The sequence below is a fragment of the Oryctolagus cuniculus genome, chromosome 6 (genome assembly GCF_051225735.1).
Source record: "Oryctolagus cuniculus isolate XC-2025 breed Fujian yellow rabbit chromosome 6, ASM5122573v1, whole genome shotgun sequence".
Classification (NCBI taxonomy): domain Eukaryota; kingdom Metazoa; phylum Chordata; class Mammalia; order Lagomorpha; family Leporidae; genus Oryctolagus; species Oryctolagus cuniculus.
Genome location: NC_142872.1, coordinates 79788542 through 79804825, shown reverse-complemented (window position 1 = coordinate 79804825; position 16284 = coordinate 79788542). Strand labels below are relative to the sequence as shown.

Genomic DNA, 16284 nt, shown 5'->3' with positions numbered 1-16284 from the left:
TTTTTCAGTTAAAATTTATTGTTTCTTAATCTTTAAATTTACTATATTCATAAGAATCATTTCCTAAAGTATGTAAACCTGGAGGTTTTCTCTCAAGCTTGATCTTTGGGAACAGTTTTTAGTTAACTTCAATCCTTTAGTCAGAACCCTAAAACCTTAAACTGGTAAAGCTGTAGACAGGTATGACAGAGAACAGGCTCTCTCCTAGACACTAAAACATTGGATGCACTAGGATGAAAGTCATGTAAAGAAACCATAGATCACTGAACTAGACTCTCAAAGAAATAGTCTCTCAGAGAATAGAAAAGACATTGGATACACTTGGATGAAAGTCATGGAAAAAAATGGGAGATCACTGAACTAAACTCTTGAAGAAATATTCTTTCAGAGATTAGAAAAGAACTTGAAGCCTCTGAGGCCTTGGGGAGGTAATGTCTTAATCATACTCCTTAAAAAGCAGTCAACTGGAAGATAAGCTTAAAACCTAGGGGCAGCAGCTCACCTTCCACCTGGATGTGGAGGTGGGGAGATGAGTTCCTCATGTTGGGTTCCTCAGTTGGACTCACCTGATAGGTTTCCTAACAAGTAAATGTTTGGGCAAAGCTACAGTGAGCAAGAAGGCAAGGAAATACCTGACTAGTGAGGTGGTGGTGGTTAACCTAGCAGTATGAGAAGCTTCGTTGATTTGACAGGAAGAGCAATTGCATTCCACATAGGGAAGGGGGTGGGGAGTGAAGTGGCAACCTGACAGACAGGTGAACAGGATACTGTGGGATGTTTCATCTTGACAGTGATAAAGGATTTTTAAACAACAACAACAAAAAAATAATACTTCCCACCCATCCTCCTAACGTCCCTCACTTACACCCTCCCCCTTCCTTCCTTCCTTATTTTTCTTTTAGGTCTTGCAATGACACACTTCCAATTACTTTATACTCACAAGCTTAAAAATCCACTAAAGAATTCAACAAGTAGTATTAAGTAAAAAAACCACTGTGCCTCAGGAGTATACACAAGGATTATGAACAATCAAATCTCAAAATGTAAATTTCACACATGTATATTATATTTTTGTATGCTGTATATTAGTTACCACAAATCAGAGAAAACATATTTGGCTTATTTCACTAACTTAACAATCTCCAATTGCATGCATTTTTGTTTCAAAATTAGGATTTCAGTCTTTTTTATGGCTGCATAATATTCCATCATGTATCTATCCGACAATTTCTTTATTCAGTCACAATATCTGGATTGATTCCACATCTTAGCTACTGTGAATTGAACTGCTGTAAACATGGGGCTGAAGATAAATTTCTTCATATGTTGTATATCAACAATTTATACAAGCATACTTAATAGGCCCACATATACTGTTTCTAAAGGATTTTAGATGCTCATCATTAAATTTATATCAAAATATTTATCACATTTATCTTCATCTAGTTTACATTTAACAAGTACATGTACATGAGTTATGAAAACTGAAATACCAGGCAAGCATAGTGAAATTAAACTGCCATCCTGAAACACAAAACACCATTGCACTTTGACATTATCTTAGGTTAGATTCCTATTTTTATGATCTTAAACATATAACATATATAAATATGTTCCTGATTGGCCAGTAAACCCAGGCACAAACATATGTTAACAAACATAAAGACATCTTTATTTTACAAACAAACCTTAGCTTTTTATAAAGATTTATAAGCTGTATGGCTTAATTTAAAAGTTTTAACTTATGTGATTGCTTAATATCTGCAAGCCAGTTAAAATATAGCCCTGAAAAATAAATTTAAAAAATAAAACTACATCCCTTAAGTGATTAATAAGTAGGCCAAAAATACAACATACATGCAATTTAATACATATATAACATATCACAAAAAAAACAAGCAGCTCTGTAACAGATTTTAAACAAATTTTACCTTCTTTTAATAACATTAATTAATTAGAATTATTTCTTGATCTTAGTTACTTTAATTAAACACAATTTTTAGGGAAAAATAAAATGAGCAGTTTTAAACTATCACCTCAACAACTCAGCTGCAACCAGCACGGGAAAAAATGGAACTTGAACATTTATCTCATAAAACAACCCTATTCCCAGCAAAGGAGTTCAACATTTTCTCATGCAATGAAAACTACATCTGAATGTCAGAGCCTTTAATTCACATCTAATAGAGAGATGCTTTCTATGGCATTATTCTTACAATTCTAGCTCCCCACAGTCAATCACAAGGGGCTTCTGTGGGAAGCTCCAACTGGCTCTAAGAGAACAAGGGGAGGGGCCAGCACTGTGGCATAGTGGCTAAGTCTCCCCCTGTAGTGCCAGCATCCCATCTGGGCACTGATTCCTGTCCCAGCTGCTCCTCTTCAGATCCAGCTCTCTCTTAAGGCCTGGGAAAGAAAAGGAAAATGGCCCAAGTTTTGGGCCCCTGCACCCACATGGAAGACCCTGAAGAAGCTCCTGGCTCCTAGCTTTGAACTGGCCCAACTCTAGCCATTGCGGCCATCTGGGGAGTGGTGAATGGAAGAATTTTGTCTCTTCCTCTCTCTGTAGCTCTGCTTCTCAAATAAATTAAATCTTAGAGAAAAAGGTAGATGAAAGGGGAGTCCCAAGGTCTCATTCTTTGGAATCTGATGTATACATAAGGCCAAGCAATATCTCCCATTTTGTTCTTTTTCATAGGAAATAATTATATGTTGTCCTAATCAGCTTTAATAGGATTTCATAGGCTTTTGGAAGGAATTTGAGTTGCCCATATTTTACCAAAGATCAATTCTCACAAATTGTACTCACCCACCCAAATCCCTCTTGCTAAGGGACAGGGATAAGTGTCTTAGAATTGTGTCTCCCCTTGGGAAAAGGTGCCCCTGCATGGAAAACCTCCCTGGGTGATACCCCAGTAGAAAGAAGTGGTCAACAAAGGGGGTACTTTTCTCTGGAGGGAGAACTTCTACTTTGCTTATGGCCTTGTCTAAATACTGATGGAGTCTGTGGATTCAGAAAGCTTCCATAGCCTAGGCAGATCATGACAAGAGCCTTGGGTTATCACTGATGTCACAAATAAAAGTGATCATTAACACAGGAGTCACTGTGCACTCACTTCCCATGCAAGAACTTAACACTATGCTTAAAAAACAGAGGAGGGGGTGTAGCACCCCCACCATGAGCACCCTAACAATGCTTTCAACTTAAAATTTCTTTTGTTGTTGTGGGGAGCAACTGGGAGCAACTTGGACTAGACTAAGTTACTGGAATTAAGACTTATTCTATGCATCTGCTCTCCCACAATATGGCGCTGGGAGAGAAGGAAACAGCTTCTACACAGCTGCCTCCAGTTCAACCAATAAACTGTAGGACCTGCTCCTGATTGGAGGAGAGCAGCATACTCGGCGTGTGGGTAGCAGAGTTGGGATTGGTGGAAGAGGACTATAAAGGAGGAGAGAGACAACATGCATGAGGAACATCTAAGGGGAACATCTATCTGAAGGAACACCTGTGCAGCCCCCGAGAGAGCTGGCCGGCGGTGTGCCGCTCCCCTGCGGAAGTGGGGAATGTGGCAGGGGGAACCACCCTTCCACAGAGGTGGAAGGGTCGGTAGCCAACCCGGGAAGAACCAGCAGCAAACCCGGGAAGGGCCGAGCAGACGAAAGAACAGCGCAGGGTCCAGTGTCATTCCTCCACGAAGAGGGGGAGCGACATAATGGTGCCGTGACTCGGATATGAAGCCTAGGCAGGGTTTAGTGTCGTTCCTCCATGAAGAGGGGGAGCGACATAATGGTGCCGTGACTCGGATAGAAAACTTAGGAGGGAAGAAACGGGAAGAAATGGGAAAATATCGGAGAGAGACTAGCAAACAGCCTAGGGAAAAGCCGGACGAAAAAGGTGCCAGAAGAAGCTATTGAAAGCCTAGGCATAGACTCAGATACGGACTGCAGGGGGAAGCTGGGAGAAATCTCTAAGGTCGAAGGCGAAAGTGAAAGCTAGAACAAACAGACTCGGATGCGGACTGTGGGGAGAGGCCAGGAGAAATGAGGGAGGAGTATTGTTGGAAGAAAACTTAGGGAAACATACCGGGTAGAGAAAAATGTTAGGGAAATTGAAGCCGCGGGGGGCAGGCCGAGGCAGAGACGAAAGCCACTTTGGGATTCTCAAGTTAGCCCGGGAATGGGGGGCGAAAATTTAAAACCAGAAGCGGAAACGTAAGCCAGGTTGGGATCCGTCTGATTAGCCCGGGGAGCAAAGGACGGGAAGCCAGATCGTGGGGCGGAAATGTGAGCTGGGTTGAATTCGCCAGGTTAGCCCGGGGAACTTGGATTGAATGCTAGTGGCGGAGACGTAAGCTACGCTGTGTGACTCGCGGAGGCTGCCGCGCGCAGAGAGAGCATGCGGGGCACAAGTAGATAGGGAACGCTGGGCTAGTGAGAGACCGCGGAGTGTGCGCGCGAAGCCGAGCCGCGCAGATGAGAGAGGCGCGGGCTGAAGCGGCTCAGAGCTGGAAAGCCGCCGAGAAGCAGCCTCGGGGCGGGCGCCGGGAAGCCGCGGGGATAAGAGAAACAGAAGTTTAGAAGTAAAATGAGAGAAATAGGAATGTTGGCAGACAGAAGTAAAATGGGAGAAATAGGAATGCCCGGAGATAGAGAAATAGAGAAATAGAAAGGCCTCCCCACAATACCGCAATGAGAAGGCTTGGATTCGGTCTGCCTGATTAGTGAGGTGATGAGCACCTGCAGGCGGCTAGCAGCTTATGCGCCGCAGGTCACCGAAGACAGGCACGAATTAACATCAATAAGGCCTCCCCACAACACAGCAATGAGAGAGCTTGGATTCGGTCTGCCTGATTAGTAAGGTGGTAAGCACCAGCAGGCAGCTCGGCCAGAGTATGAGCTGCAGGTCACCGAAGATAGGCACGAATCAACACCAATAGGCCTCCCCACAATATGGCAATGAGAAGGCTTGGATTCGGTTTGCCTGATTGGGCTTGTAAGCACCTGCAGGCAGAGCAGAGCATGTGCTGCAGGGCTCCGAACACAGGCACGCATCAGCGCCTAAAAACCTCCTCACAACATGGCAAAGAGAGGACCCGGATTCGGTTTGCCTGATTGATAGGACTTGTAAGAACCTGGGGCAACTCTAGCAAGCAGAGCAGAGTGTGTGCCGTGGGGCACCGAAGACAGGCGCGTATCATCGCCAAAAATAAAAAGAAAGGGGGATCTGTGGGGAGCAACTGGGAGCAACTCGGACTAGACTAAGTTACTGGAATTAAGACTTATTCTATGCATCTGCTCTCCCACAATATGGCGCTGGGAGAGGAGGAAACAGCTTCTACACAGCTGCCTCCAGTTCAACCAATAAACTGTAGGACCTGCTCCTGATTGGAGGAGAGCAGCGTACTCGGCGTGTGGGCAGCCGAGCACGGATTGGCGGAGGAGGACTATAAAGGAGGAGAGAGACGGCATGCACCAGGAACATCTAAGGGGAACATCTATCTGAAGGAACACCTGTGCAGCCCCCGAGAGAGCCGGCCGGCGGTGTGCCGCTCCCCCGCGGAAGTGGGGAATGTGGCAGGGGGAACCGCCCTTCCACGGAGGTGGAAGGGTCGGTAGCCAACCCGGGAAGAACCAGCAGCAAACCCGGGAAGGGCCGAGCAGACGAAAGAACAGCGCAGGGTCCAGTGTCGTTCCTCCACGAAGAGGGGGAGCGACATAATGGTGCCATGACTCGGATATGAAGCCTAGGCAGGGTTTAGTGTCGTTCCTCCATGAAGAGGGGGAGCGACAGTTGTTTTTGGTTGTTTGACAGGCAGAGTGGACAGTGAGAGAGAGAGAGACAGAGAGAAAGGTCTTTTTTTTCCATTGGTTCACCCCCCCCGCAGTGGCCGCTGCAGCCTCCACACTGTGGCCGGCCCACCGTGCTGATCTGAAGCCAGGAGCCAGGTGCTTCTCCTGGTCTCCCATGCAGGTGCAGGGCTCAAGGACTTGGGCCATCCTCCACTGCACTTCCAGTCCAGCTCTGGACTGGAAGATGAGCAACTGGAACTGAATCCGGCATCCCGACCAGAACTAGAACCCAGGGTGCCAGCACCAGAAGCAGAGGGTTAGCCTACTGAGCCACGGCGCTGGCATTCAATTTAATTTCTTACAAGTCTCACGCCCTGGAGAGCTGCCAACAGTGAGACACTGGAGACTTCTCACAGGTCCAACCCAGTTGCCTCTGGTTCATTGAGGGACCCGACCACACAACTATGGAAGGGGTCTGATCCCCTCAAAATGATGGGGAGGTTTGGCTTGTGTCTTTCCATAGACTGCTCTGCAGCCGGTGACGATACTGGCCTGAAATGTCAAACCCGGGACCCCCGTCTCCAAAAGCTTACCCTCTAACAAGCCAACTCAAAGTCCTTCCCTGAAAAAGCCATTCATAGAAAGAGCCTCTTCAGATAGGATACAGCTTAAATGGAAGGGACCTTACAAGATACTACTGAGCAGGCCCACCTCATTGAAATTAGGATTAAATGTCTACCTCCTAAGTCTTCACAGCTTAATTCGAAAGATATACCTGATATCTTTTTGCTTAAGATCTCTGGCTTACAAAATTTAAGTAAAGCCTTTGCCTTCATCATAACAAAACTGCTACACCTTAACACAGACCTGCTATACCTGCCTCTTTTGATTCTGAGAACTGTTATCGACAATAAAACTCCTAATGGGTTCTTCTAGCATAATTCTCTATACTCAAAATAATAGGCTTATAGTTTATCACCACCCACTATCTGGGAGTCTAAAAGGTGTGTCCTTTTTGTCTTAAAGGGGCATTCCAGTTAGTTGGTCTCATTCCAGTTTTGCTCATACTAATTAACAAACTTCTTCATCAGAACTCAACCATCAGGAGTAACTGACCATGCAACAGACACAGACATTGGCAGTGACCGAGACTGCTCCAGCTCACAAGGCAAATTTGTTAGATGAGATAGGCAGAGACTTTCAGACCAAAGACAGGCAGGGCCTGCACTACACCCCTCATAAGCAGGAAGCAACTATAGAAGACTTGATGATTCTGTGCCCTTCAACATCCCTTAGGATTAAGGAAATGGAATCTCTGTAAGAGGAACGATGTAGGCAGGTATATAGGATCAGGTGTGTGAGCAGGAAGACCACGCCTTCACCACACCCCCGGTGTGATCTCATGCCCCTGTCTGACCACACCTGTTCACCCACCTGCCAATCAGAAAGGCCAGAAACATGGTGGGCCCAGCATTTTTTCCTTTTGCCCTTCCATTTCCTCCCTTCCCTTAATCCCCGTGCTAGGCACCCTTCAATTTAACCCAAAGCTTATTATGGGTTGCGGCTAGGCACCCTTCAATTTAACCCAAAGCTTATTACGGGTTGTGGCTTGTTCCCATGCCATGCTAAGCAGGGTCATGCTTGACCTAATGATCCCAGAAGTTAGCCTGAGCCCAGGCACATTTCTCCCCACCACCACCTTCTGCCAATCAGGTAAACTGCTCCCAGTTGTGGCCCAGACCCACCTGAAAAGCTATCTTCAAGCTGACTAGAGAGGCATATTGATGCCAGTGTCAGTTGTGTCCTATACTTAGTATTCCCCTGAATTAGTTACACCCCTTTTCCCTTTAAAAGCATAGTGGCTGTAAATAAAGTCAGACATGTTCGCCAGAAAAAAAGAAAAAAAAAAACTAATCTTGTCTCACACCAATTAGAACTGGAACAAATGACCTCAATCAGGTCCAACTGGCAGGAAGCCCAAACCAATCTCAGAGTATTCCCAGTGTGTACCCAGTTGAATTTATCAAGTCATGAAATCCCAGGACTCAACAAAAAGACCATTACCTTGTACAAAAAAAATTATTACAGGCAGCTGATGTCACAGCAAGGACAGAAGGGAAGACATCCAGGAAAATGGACTCAGCAGCATCTGGGATCTCCCTGAATCCCTGCCATGGGTCAGCTCACCAGCAACAGCCTGGTGGACACAGCAGTGCTCACCTTTCCAGTAACATGTGAGAACCAGACCCCATTCCTGGCTGGCTCGCCATTTGTCAAAATTAGGCTTACTTAGTGAAGTAAACTGATGGAATGACTGCTTGTCCCTGGAATTGCGTATATTATGCCACAGGAAAATTCACAATAGAGAGTTGTTCATAAGAAGCACTAAAAATAGTTTCCTCTACTAATATCACAGTGAAATTAAATCTTCAATTTAACATTTGAGTCCAAAAATTCTCACTATTTAAATCCAGACAAGAATGATAAAAACCGTAAGAAGACCCCAAACATCTCAGCACACCCCCTATGCACCGTGAATGAAAACAGATTTCTGCTCCCCAGCCCCTCCCCATCTGACACAGGTCTCCCACAACATCAACTCCTTTAGGTGCATGCACTGAATCCCACACTTCTCAAGGTCGGGCATTCGGGCTGCGTTTCTGTCTCCTCTCCCCTGTGGCACTGTACCACGTATTAGATCCACAATGGATCTGCGGAATAAACTCAGTTTTAAACGTTCGAACCACTTGGGCAGCAGAGGGTTCAGCGAGCCCGGTACTGAAATCAGTGCCATTGACACCGCTCAGTCGGGAAAGTGGAGACTCTTGGGGACAAGTCTGTTCTCCTTTCCAACTGTCTACGGGAGATGGAGAGCTGACCCCAAATCTGCTCCCTGGTGTGGACCCAAAGGAGGACACAGCCCCAGCCCCACCCGCCTCTCAGAGTCCGGCGCTCAGGACTCGCACAAGAGGAGCACCTAGCACTGGCCTTGGGAGCGCTCTTCTCACATCCGAGCCTGCGGAGCCGAACACTTAGCAGGGCTTCATGAAGCAGCTGCTAGTTCAGAGCTGGTAAAGCCATCCTCGCGGACCGCCCTACGCCTAGCTGGAGGCAACGTCTGACTGTGACTGGGCCAGGAGTGGAGCGAGGGCAGATGAGCGCGGGCCGCAGCCAATCACAGTGGAGAGAGAAACTTGGGCATTGTGACGCGCGGAATGGGCGGGAGGCATGGCACCGGGCTGGTGCACCTGTGCATCAGCATGGCCCCAGTGGCAGGCCAGGTCTGGGCCCTTGCACTCCTTTGCGGACAGGTGTGGCGCTCAATCTCCTTCTGCTTTGGTGGTGCTGTCGGTAATACCACCTCTACTCTGCTGACTTCGTGCCCGCCTCCCGGAGGCCACCACCGTGGAGAGTGGCAGCAGCTAGGGTTCTAAGAGGCTTAGTCGGCCTGCCGCCCGCAACTGCCCCTCGCGCGGTGGGCATCGCAGGCCAGGGTGAGGGTGGCCCGTGCAGTTGGGCCTGTGCCCTGCGGAACCCTCTGCATTGAGGAGGGGGTGCGACCCTGGCCCCCTGGCACCCATCAGAGGGGATGTGCCTCTGTTCCTTAACCACCTGGTTCTGCCGGGTTTGGCTGAGAGAAGCGTAAATCCGTGAGGAAATCGCTTTATTGTCTCGCCTTTAGAAACAAATTGTGTTTTTTTATGACATTGCCAAATAAATTGTTGTAATGAGCCCATAGTTTCCAAAACATGTGTATTCTATATGTGATTTATAAGCTTTGTGGTACTCTTTATTACACAGCCTCACTGAATAAATACTTGTTACCCTTTAATTTCCTCCTAAGGCAGGGTGAATGTTAAACAGCTGTCCTACCTGTCTATGTTGGAAATGAGCAGGTATGTGAAAAGGGGTATTTACTATAGTCACAAGACAAAATTCACTCTGCATACAGAAATAAAGGACTGGAATTTCTAAAAAAAAAAAAAAAAGAGAGAGAGAGAGAGAGAAAAAACGAACACTATTTAAAGTTGTATGGAAAAGGATTGCTGGTCATGTTGCTCACAGTCTAGTGCTGAGATTCATTCCTTTCTCTTTTAAAAACTCCCAAGATTTCCTCAAGGTATCATCTTGAGTTTATCATTTTTAACTGTTATCTGCAACATTTTAAAAGTTGCAAAGTTTTCTTAATTTGCTCTGGGTGTTGGATGCCAGAAGTTAGCAAATCTTTTTAGACAGTGTGCAGCCCACAACTGTCTATGGTACTTAGAATTTCACAGCTGGTTGAAATCAACTGGTTGTATTTGTTAAAAGGAAAAGTGCAATTTGAGGCTTACAGTGCTCAAAAAAGAGATATTCAGTGTTCCCTTGAAAGAGAAAATCAGAAGGCAGGGGAAACAACAGGATGATTTATCTGGACCTTATCAAACACATTTGTACTAACTTGACATACACTGTTTACACTCAGTCTTTTTCCTTTATTGTATTTAAAGAGCTGATTGTTTGAAACTTAGGTAAAATATGAATGTTTAAAAGTGAAGAAATGCAGCAAAATATATTTTGAGAGAATAACTGAAAAATCACAAATCATTGTTAAAATGAGGCATTGGGAAAAAGAAAAAACTTTATTTATTTGAAAGGCAGAGTGGCTGAGAGAAGGGCCAGAGAGAGAGAGAAAGAGAGAGATCTATCATGTGCTGACTGAGTCCTCAAATGCCCACAGCAGCTGGATCCAGTCAAGGCCGAATCCTGTAGCAGGAACTTCCACCTGAACTCCCATGTGGGTGATAGGGGCCCAGGTGGTTGGGTCGACGTCTGCCACATTCCCAAGTGCACTAGCAGCTGATTGGAAGCAGTGCTCTGGTGAGGAATGCAGGTGTCCCAAGTGGCCCCTTAACCACCTATGCCACAACTCTGACCCCCTACTAAAGCATGGTACTAAGATGTCAGTGGTTGTTTTTCCTTTTTGAATTGCTTGGTTCTTGGTTGTGCCACTTGACATGCTTTTCATATTCTTCTTTTGTCCTTTTCTCTCTAACTGTAGTCAATAGAACCCACTATATGGAGCAGGCCTTTATCTTAGTGATTAAGAGGCCCACATCCCGTGTCAGAGTGCCTGAGTTCAATTCCTGGATGCAGCTGCTTACTACAGCGTCTGTCTCCAGGTTCCAACTGATGCAAGACCCTGAGAGGCAACAGAGAAGGCCCAAGTAATTGGATTCCTGCCATGCAGGTGGGAAAGCCGGATTGAGTTCTTGTCCTGGCTTCAGCCTCAGCTGTTCCAGGCACCTGGGAGTGAACCAGTGGGTGGCATATCTGTATCTATCTCTGCCTCTGAAATATTTTTTAAAAAGCCAAAATTGGGGCCAGTGCTGTGGTGCAGTAGGTTAATCCTCTGCCTGCGGCACCGCATCCCACTTCCGATCCAGCTCTCTGCTGTGGCCTGGGAAAGCAGTAGAAGATGGCCCAAGCCCTTGGACCCCTGCACCCGTGCAGGAGACCTGGAGGACACTCCTGGCACCTGGCTTCAGATCAGCTCAGCTCTGTCCATTGCAACCAGTTGGGGAGTGAACCAGTGGATGGAAGAACTTTCTCTCTCTCTCTCCCTCTCACTGTAACTCTACCTCTCAAATAAATAAATAAAATCTTAAAAAAAAAAAAAAAGCCAAAATAGTAGGTGACTCATCTGTCTTATGGAGAAAACTTGGCCTGTACATGATTCCTCTGCTAAAGATCCTTCTTGTCATAGGTGAAATTAATCTTTTCCTTTTCTATATTTGGACTTTTCTTCATAACTTTTTAATAGTGATTTGATTTGTATGGTGGTATATTTATATCTTGTTTGCCGAATGGCAGACCCACCGAGAGAACACAGTTTGTATCTGCAGATTCGTGAGGTCAATGGGCATACTTTTTTTTTTTTATTTCTCTCCAATTTGTTATTGTTGTTGATTTAAAAATAGCTTCTAGGGGCTGGCGCCATGGTGCAGTAGGTTAAGCCTCCGCCTGCGGTGCCGGTATCTCATATGGGCACTGGTTCTAGTCCATGCTGCTCCTCTTCCAATCCTGCTCTCTGCTATGGCCTGGGAAAGCAGCAGAGGAGGGCTCAAGTGCTTGGGCCCCTGCACCCGTGTGGGAAACTGGGAAAAGACACCTGGCTCCTGGCTTCGGATCAGTGAATCTCTGGCCATTGTGGCCATTTGGGGAGTGAACCAATGGAAGGAAGACCTTTCTCTCTGTCTCTCCCTCTCACTGTCTATAACTCTATCTCTCAAAAAAATAAAATCTTTAAATAGCTTCTATTTTTTAAAGACATTTGATGAGGCTGTTACAGTTGTTAGGGAAAGACTGTGTAAATTGGGGGTAAGACTGGTTTGAGTGATTGAAAAATAAAATTAATATGGTAGAAGGGGCTAGCCCTGAGGCATAGCATGTGAAGCTACCACCTACAGTGCTGGCATCCCATGTGGGTGCTGGTTAAGGTCCTGGCTGCTCCTCTTCCCATCCAGCTCTCTGCCATGTGCTGGGAAAGCAGTAGAAGATGGCTCCAGTCCTTGGGCCCCTATACCCAAGTGGGAGACCCAGAAGAAGCTTCTGGCTCTTGGCTTTAGATCAGCTCGGCTCTAGCTGTTGTAGTCATGTGGGGAGTGAACCAGCAGATGGAAGACCTCTTTCCCTCTCTGCCTGTCCTCTCTGTGTAACTCTAACATTCAAATAGATAAATATATCTTTAGCAAAAAATTAATATGGTAGCAGATCTTGAGACAAAGTACAAAGTGGACATGAGTAATAATAAGTGTGAAAAAATACTTTGGAGCACACATAAGAATAACATTGCCTATATAATTGGATTGAATGATTGAAAGGTAACACTTTAACAGCATCTCACCCCAAACAGTGAGTAATCAGAAAAGCCTTTGAACTGCCAAGAATCTATGTCCTAAAGAGCTTGTACTTTAACACAATGGGCTTCAGTTTTTGTATCTTTAGCCAAATGTATATATAGGAGTTATGAGAGGAGAAAATACCTGAAGTTTTATGTGTTAAGGACAATTATAACATCACATTTTTTCTGTTTCTCTATTATAGATGTAAGGCATTCCTTATCAATAAACTTCACAAAGTGGCTTACTTTAAAATGTAAGAAAACAAGGGTGTCATTTATCTTAGCCAGTCATGTTAAGTCAAACTTTTATTGTATGCAGTAATGTTCTGAAGAATGTTGTTGAACCTGTATTCCATTCTGGACCCTAACAGATAGATGGAAGATGGTTTTGTAAATGTGGTTTTTAGTGACAATGCATTCCCAAAACTATAATTCACTAAGATTATACGCTGATGTCTATGGCTTATTTAGTTATCCCTGAGGTCATTAGCACAATAATTGAAATGGAAAACACACTAATAATAGATATTGAAAAAGAAGAAACTGAAACAACATACGTAAAACATTGACAGTGACCATGGGAAGTAATTTACACTCTGCGTATACTGTTATCTTTGGCAAGGGTAACACATAGGTTAGATAGGATAAATGCTGCTCTGATCACTTTATTGCAAAGGTGTCTAAATGTTAATTCTCTGGCGGAGTGCCTTGATTGCTTCACCATGTTGGATCTGGGCCCATGATCTGGGGGTGGCAGCTAAATCTGTTAGGTATTAATGCATAATAATAATAATGCCTCATAATACTGCTTATTGTACACATTAAAATGTAAGATACAATTCGCAAAGCTAATTATGCATATTGTAAAATATGGTTCTTAATTCTACACAAAACATCATTTATACAGAAAAAAATGCTGAGCTATATATCACATAAATTGAAGCATAACATATAAAAAGAAATGAAAAACCCATTAAAGGAGTTGTTTAACATAGGGCTGTTATGTGTACTTGTCAATTAATATAGCACATGCATTTCGCTTAGTATGGGACAGAAGGTAATTCTATCTGCAAAACATGCAATCTTGTTTTAAAATCATTTCCCAATTCTTCTCAGACTAATCTCAGGAGAAACAGCTCATTTGCCTCTAATTTATCTCTGTACTGCTTATCCCAGGTCCTTAGAGTCTAGATCATTACTGAGCAGCAGGGGGCACAAACAAGCCACACTCAGCCAATTCCAGTGACTTAGGCTGAATACTTCAGCAGTGGTTGAATCCATCAGGTAGAGGAGACTTCGTCAACTGGTTTGTGACTGACACGCAGTTCTTAGATTGGCTCAGTCTAAGAACATTTTGTGCTGGATGTGCTACTTAAAATTACTTTGAGAATTGTATTGGGGCAAAATATAATCAAGTATTCAAGTCTTATAAATATCCATATAAACATCATCCTGGTGAAGATATTTTCAGTTCCCAGAAGTTTCCTTTATTCCCTTCCCAGCCTTTACCCTCCTACCTGCAGAGGCAACCATTTTTCTGGCTTCTATCAGTATAGAGTAATTGTGTCTGTCCTTGACCTTCATGTAATATGGAACCACACAGTAGACCTCTTCTGCTTCCAGCTCCTATTGCTCATTGTGTTTGTCAAGTTTATACAATTGAACACAGTTTTATATTAAACATACTGTTGTATAACTCACTGTAACTTTTAAAAATTAATGTATTTTTTATTTTTTTAATATATGAAAGAGTTATAGGAAGGGGGAAATGGATAGAGAGATCCTCTATCCATAGGTTTACTCCTCAAATGGCTGCAATGGCTGGGTTTAGGACTAGCCAAAGCCAGGAGCCTGGACCTCCATCCAGGTCTTCCAAGTGGGTGGCAAGGACCCCAAGCACTTGGACCATCCTCTGCGGGTTTCCCAGGTGATCTAGCAGTGATCTGGATCAGAAGTAGAGCAGGCAAGACTCCAGCTGACACATGTGATGTAGATGTCGCTATCTTGACCTATTTCATCGTACTACACTGGCCCAATAAATGTACTTTTTCTGGAAAGAATTCCTGTATCACTATCACAGAAATTCCCCAGCTGTTAATTTTCACTGCAGTTGTTCCATTGTGTGTGCACTCAGACAGTGTGTGCTTTGTGTTCACGCTGTCTCTGTCTCTGTCACTGTCTGTTTCTTTGCTATATCTGTGTGTATGTGTATATATTCTAGGACACTTCAAAACTTTCATGTTTTGGTGCAAAAGAAATTTGAAATTCATGTATATAAGAGATGGTCAAAACGTCTGTGGAAAATGAATGTTATGAAATACAATTATGCATGGTTTTTGAAATTTGTGCACCAAAGTAAACTTTTAATTCCATTTTTCCATGAATGTTTTGAAATACATGTGTGTGTTTGTGTAATCATTATATAATGATGATAACCCTTTTTTTAACTCTTGTAGTCTACCTGCAACTTGACATTTCATCACCTGAAAATACCCATTGTGTATTCGCCACGTACAAAGGTGCTTCTATGTAACCAGCACACACCCCTCTAAAGTAGGAAATCAGAACTGATCCAACACTGCCATCTAGTCCACGGATCCCATTCAGGTGTGGCGTACTCACCCAACTATATCTGTTTCCTTCCTGGCCCAGGATCCTTTCCAGGTTTATGTGTTAATTTTAGCAGCGATGTCTTCAATCTGAAGCAGTTTGCTTATGGCCTGGAAAAGCAGTGGAAGATGGTCCAAGCGCCCTGAACCCATGTGGGAGACCTGAAAGAAGCTCCTGGCTCCTGGCTTTGAATTGGCCCAGCTCTGGCTGTTGAGGCCATTTGGAGAATAAAGCAGCAGATGCAAGATCTGTCTCTCCTCTCTCTAACTCTGCCTCTCAAATACATTAAAAAAAAAAAAAGACGATTGCAAGTGTACAACATAGGAAGCTTTAGTAGTAAGGACATGAGCAGTCTATTGCATAGATAACACAGCATTGATTCCCATATGCTCACATCATAGTTTTGCTTATTTCCTAGTTTTCTGCCATATATCTGCTTGATTAGGAAGCCTTTAAATAAATAAGGAAATATAAGATTTGTCTAAGAGTCCACTGTATCCAATTCAAGTGTGGGTTGAAAGCTATGCTTGTGAATTAAGCTAAGTACAAAAGGAAACATATATAAATATAAATATAAATATAAATATAAATATAAATATATATATATATATATATATAAAACAGTTTCTCCCCCCCAAAACCACCCTCCCACCCACAAACCATCCCATCTACTACTCCCTCTCTCATCCAGTTCTTCATTAAGATTCATTTTTTTTTTTTTTGGACAGGCAGAGTGGACAGTAGAAAGAGAGAGAAAGGTCTTCCTTTTACTGTTGGTTCACCCTCCAATGTGGCTGGAGGCCACAGGCAATATTCAAAGTGGAAGTTCTCTCCTTTCTTCATGCTCTCCTCCCTTCAGAGAAAGTTACCTCTTTCATTAATGGCCTGTTCTTTCTGCTGGGATCTCACTCACAGAGATCTTTCCTTTACAGACCAGCATTTCCTTTTTAACTACTTTAGATTCCTTGGAAACTTTTACAAGTTTCTACCTACCTAGGCTT

General features: G+C 44.1%; 1 long non-coding RNA gene across 1 annotated transcript; it reads left to right on the top strand.

The window, feature by feature from the left end:
- The first annotated feature begins 9598 nt into the window (after positions 1-9598).
- On the top strand, positions 9599-11400 carry LOC149126197 (uncharacterized). Its single transcript, XR_016234915.1, has 3 exons — positions 9599-9686; positions 10832-11020; positions 11217-11400. It is a non-coding gene; the product is annotated as an uncharacterized LOC149126197 (long non-coding RNA).
- The last annotated feature ends 4884 nt before the right edge of the window (positions 11401-16284 follow it).